Consider the following 6,170-nt stretch of genomic DNA (forward strand, 5'->3'; position numbering starts at 1 on the left):
TTTGTTGTTTTTGTTTATGTTTTCTGTGGGTTTGATAGATTCAACTTTAACAATTTGTTAGCTTTTTAGACTAGCCTTTAGCATAAAGATTGGTGAAGTACAAAATAAGCTAGCTAGCCTGGCTATGTCTGAAAGGAATAAAATTTAAATATGAGCACCTCTGCAGATCGCCAACTAATGTATTATATCCCATTCTAACTTTGGCTTTCGTACCGATTAACCAAAGTTAGAGTTTAGAGGTTGAGATACAGTATAATGCCAGCTAGATACAGATATAACCTACATGTCCTGGCTAGCTAGCCTACTTTTCCCCCTTGTTCAAATCTTTGTGTTAAGCTAATATAACCAACTGCCAGCTGTAGTCTGAATGGACAGTGGTATTCATCTTTAGTAAGTGTATTTCACAAAATATCCACATTTTCTAATTAGCTTTTTAATGATGTTTGCCACTGTTTCAAGGACATTTAGCATGAACTATACCATTTGTATCCAAGGAACCAAGTGGTATTCAATGATAATCCTACATACACACACACGCACACACACATACACACACACACACACGTAATACACACTCCCAGTTGTAACAGGTTGCTCTCTGTGTGGTCATAAAAAAACAAGGTCACTCCCCACATCTTGGGCATGCCAACCCCACAGGCGACCATGCTTGCAAGGTTATTAAACGGACCATCTGTCACTACACACACACTCACACGCACCCTAGCACACTCACATGTAACATATGTATACACAAGCATGTTTGTGGAGACATGCACATGTGCATCAAAACAAATGCATATATTATATATGGATTCACACACACACATTGGTGCACACAGGTGCACAAGAGGAAAGTGTTCATTTGAGTTTTCGAGTCCTTTTTTTTTTTTTTTTTTTACACCCTTTGCAGAAAGACATTCTGACACACATGCTAGACAAATGCATACAGATGCAAGGTTTCAGTATTTGGGCTAAATATATAAATATGATATTTATTATATAAATATATATATATATATATATAAATATATATATATATATATGATATGAAATTGCATAACAAAAGAATACTTTATGTATTACTCATTGTTTATATAGCCATATGTTAGAGAGATGTGCTATAGTAGGCAATCTGTCAAATTAACTGTACTTTTTCATTTGACAATGAATATCATGGATAGAGTGCTTCAATAATAATGTATGAATGATACATGAGGGTGTAGGACTTGAAGACTATAGCACCAATGCAGTATTAGGAGATTCTTGCTGTCAGCCAACATGCTGTAGCATCCACTCCTTCCATGCTAACCTTCCCCCTGGCAAGGCTTCTTCTCTTGTCCATGCTGCCGTTATCGTGGTGCTAAGAGGGTGCTAAATCTCCCACAGAAATGATTTTGTGAAAAAGTATTTACAGTTAGATTCAACTATGGCAGTTTAAGTTTAATAAGATAAAATTATGTCAAGCACCTGTAATTGTGAGCCACAGCATTGACATCCTCATGTTCTTTTAGACCTACAATTTACATGAGTAATTATAATTTGTATCACAGAGGGAGTAATTCTCCTGCACCCCATATCTGTAAATAAATGAATGCAATCATTTTAAATTTACCTGCCACTGTGACAATTGCACCACGGAAATCCCTGTGGCTGAATTCATTTAAGAGTTAAAATTAACCATCATTCTGATTCCTTTTTTTTTTTTTTTTTTTTTTTTTTTTTTTCATCAGCTTAAAGACAAATCAGGCTGTAAATACACCATGACAGATAATCTTGGCAAAATAAGATGATTGCAGTGCTCTTTAAAGCTTTGTATTAAATTTAACCTTCGTTTAAATTTGCATGTTGATTTTAACTGATAACGGGAGAAGGATGGGAGTGTTAAAACCATATTTTCCTATTATTCTTAGTGTCACACAGAGCATGTAGGTACTGTACCACAAAGGACTAATGGCTGAATGTTCTATTCCAAGATGACATTTAGTTTAGTGTAATCATACTTCAGCAGGATGCCTACCAGCACTGCCTTAATATCAAATGTTCACTACTTGATGCTCATAACAAAAGTGATAAAGTAACAGAAAATGCATCTTTAATTTGCTTTTATATCCTTTGTGCCTCGTGGCAACACACATAAGACAGTATTCCCTGTTTTAGAATTTTTATTTTCCCCAAAACTTTACCTTACCACTGTTTCTTTAGGCTAGCGGTAGGTTCGGACATACCACATGTATGATATTATGATATTATCTCATTTAAACTAACATAGATTTCTACATGAGTGGTGGAGTAGGGAGAAGACAGAGCTCATAAGGCAAGATCTGCATGTTCACTTGATCAGTTTTCAAGCTTGATCAGAAAGCTGTCTGGCTGCTACTTGAAGACTGGCTGGAGAGCAAAGCATCTACTTCTGCCAGCCTTGGATCTCTGCCTTGTGAGTTTTTCTCTTCTGCAGAAGCTCTTCACCTATTGGTTGTGGATTGTTTGTTTCATGCAGTTTGTCACGTCTTCTCTTTCACGGATGGCTATTTATGCATCGTGATCATGTCGAAGAGGCCAGACAAGCTGCATGGATCGTGAGAGTTGGAAGCGTCTTAGCTGACTTTCAGCAGGAGTCTCCCATGAATCCTACAGTCGAGGAACTTGTAGGATTTAACCCATGAAAATATTCTAGAGATCTGACAAGATTTGGAAAGATGGCAATAGCAGAGGTTTTGGTCCACAAGGTTGCTTTGTTGTATTTGTTGACACACAACTTTGGTTAGGTTAGGATGATATAGCTAAATTAATGTAGCTAAAAGTGCTTTTCATTTTGGCTGGACAGTAAGATGCTGCAGGGCAATGGGCAAAAATTGTGTGGTGGGTTTCAGCTGCCAGAGAGTCAAGGTAAACTCTGTTCTCAGGATATTCTCAAGGACTGAGATGTGTGATCCCCTTTATCACTTCAAAGACATTACATAATTTTTTTTCTTGCATTAATTGCATATGTACAGTAATCAGCATGATTTATGTGTATTTTTTAAATTCAACAAAACATTTGGCACACAAAAGCATTGATGTTTGACAGATGCAACAATTTTTGAAAATCCTGTCATATAGAACACCTTGGATTGGATATTGAGGGAATTTTGGTTCTGCTTACATCTTTGACAATTCCCTTCTTTTCTTCCAGGAGTAGTTAAACCCCAGCAGGACTACACTCCAAGCCCCAACTGCTGCATCCACTTTGTAAATCTTCCTTGCTTTTCCAATTGAAAATTATGCCTGAAGAAGCTGATCTGGGGAGAAAAGTATTAATCACACCCATCATGTTGGAGGATTGTCTCAGGTCAGTATCCTACCAAGGTTTCATTCAACTGTTTGATATTTTCACCAGATGGACACTCAGGTAGACATGCAGCTTTCATGTTACATATTGGTATGTTTAAATGAACTGTGCGGATGTCTATGGTTGCTTATTGAGTAGTTGAAAGATTTAAAAACAAAAGAGATTGATGGCCTCACCTTGTCATGTAGGTTCATATTAAGTATCTTCCTCTCTGGACTTTGAAACAAACATTCTCATAAGCGCTCTACATCTTGGCCTCTTCACGACCCTGGAAGACACCATGTCCATTGGCACACATAAGTCCAAGACCTTGTGATGACTTCACCCTGATATGCACTAATCTCATCTGCCTTTATTTTCCTCTTCAGAGACTCAGGTATGCTTCGCTTTGCTGAACCACTTGCTTTTGCTTGACCTGAAGTCTTTTGTTTTTTGAACGCTGCCCGGTCAGCGGGAAAAAAAAAAAACTGTTTGCGACAAAAGTTCAGCATACTCAGCTCAAGCATTAGCAGTAAATGGCGTTCCACAAGCTATCAGAAACTGTCTAGCTAATTAAGCGCTATCATGGCTGTGGTTATCTACTCATTCTGTCTACCCAGCCTTTTCCAATGTGACTCAGAATGTGTTTATCCCAGTGGGGGAAAGCAACTATGGACATTTAGTCAAGTATTTTCATTTTCTGCTACTTCTACTCCACAATCAGAGAGAGAGACATTATACTCCACTACATTTATTTGACAGCTATAGGTATTTTTTAATTTGTGGACTAAGATTTTATATTTTAAAAAATAAATAATAAATTGTCCTCCTCTTACAAAACAACTCTGTGCAAGCAGCTTATTAGGTTACCACCAAACCTCCTGTCTTGTACTAAGCTTGTAGAAATTGCAGGAAAATAGTGACGGACAGTTTCTTTCTTTTGCTGCATAAATGCATCTTTTCATTATAACTCATCAAAAGTGTGAAAAACATGGAGTTGCCTGATTCATATTGTATGTACATATGAGAGAGGGGTGTTGACCTTCTCATCTAACTCTCAACAAGAAGATAAGTTCAGCATGTCAAATTCCTACTTTGATACAGAAGCTTGTGCTGGAGTATTTTTTTACATTTTTGCAATAGTAATTTGACTTAAGAGAGGGATGTTAATTCTTTTTCAACCATTGATGGTGGTATCACGTTGGCTCTTTCTAACAGCTGGATTACATAGCCATTTACTTCTGTAGCAATTACCAGGGCTATCATATGCACTATCATCTTAACCAAACCATGAATTGGCATGACATCCCATTTTCAAATAACAATTATCATCATAAAATGCATGCTCATATATGCACACACAGCTAATCTGCAGTGTTAGCTGTGATCCCTGGTGAATTGTGCAACATGATGTGTTTCCTCTGTGGGAGAGATTGATATCTGCTGTCGAACAGCTGCTCTGCCCCCACACTAACACCATACACTACAGCCATCTCTTCAGTTCTTCCTGCCTTCTTTCTCTCTGTGCTTGTCCTTCATCGCCTCTGAGTTCCACTCTGATCCTCCTTTGCATTTCAGTACATTCCTTCATCCTTTCAAAAGGTCAGACAACACTTTTTTGCTAATGAAGTTCAACAGTTTTAACAAAAGCCAGTGCAACATTGTTCTATGAGTCATAAATTCAATCATTTTCATGCCTCTTCAATTATATGTTTTTTCTTCCAGTTATAAAAATAAGCCATCACAAAGACTATCAAATCCTAGAGGTGCAATAAGGACTTGTTACATCTGATCACCTAATTTCTTGTTCTCCCCCTCCTTTTTCTCCTTCTCCCTATGCCCCAATTGATTTTCATCTCTATAGATAATATCCGGTTAAACCTGATACTGCCATTTCTGTCTTCTCCTTTCTTTTCTGTTCTCTTTTTTCTCCTTAACCTGTCCTTGTTCTTTTATAGTTTACTACTCCTACCCCCCTATCTTTTCTGTCACATCTCCTTATTCCCCTCTCCACTGCTTTCCTCTTTTTCTCTTCTCTCATCTGTCTCGTCATGCTTCTTCCCTTCTCCTGTCTTGTCCTTTAAAATGTTGTACTTAAAGCTCTGTTACGGGTTTATATGCCTCTCTTTGGAATAAAACAAGACAGTGTAATGCTTAGGAGCTGGGACTTATGGGAGCATGTGAGTGTACGTGCGTGCGTGTGTGTATGTACGTGTGTATGTGTTTGTGTTTGCTTCTTTTTGGAACAGTAGGGGGCACTGCTGCTCCTTAAATGACAATGTATGCTACAGATGGTAGTAATATGTTACTGTAGTGGGGGGCCGGTTTCTTGACACAGTAGGTGTGGTGGAGCCAATTTTAGTTAAAATTGTCACTGCAAGAGGGAGCAGCCACATTTTCAGTGGAATCATGTTAGAGGTTAGGAAATACCACAATGTATTAAGATCAGAACAGCAGCTAAGAGTACATTTAAAGACTTGTGGAAGGCAGGCCATATGGGAAGAGGATGGAAGGCTGTGTAAAATTTAATAAAAATATAGTGATAATGTAGGGATTTTCATTACCTCAGCTCATGCAGGGCTTTAAGGGATCGAGGTGGAATAAAAAGTGAAAAGATCATGTTTTGTAAGTGCACTTTATCTCTCTATATTTGATGTAATTTTCCTGTAATTATTATAAAGAAATAGAAGATGTTTAAATATACACTGCATGTATACCATGCAGTCAGGAGAGGTGATGTGGCATTTTGATGCCTGCTCATGCTCCTCATGACTTCCTTCTGTTAACTGCTCTTATGCACATTGGCGATAGCAATCCTCTGTAGCCACAGGGAAGGCATCATCTGTAAACAACAATAGAAATA

This window comes from Seriola dumerili, unplaced genomic scaffold, assembly GCF_002260705.1.
Source record: "Seriola dumerili isolate Sdu_G_001 unplaced genomic scaffold, Sdu_1.0 BDQW01000122.1, whole genome shotgun sequence".
Lineage (NCBI taxonomy): Eukaryota > Metazoa > Chordata > Actinopteri > Carangiformes > Carangidae > Seriola > Seriola dumerili.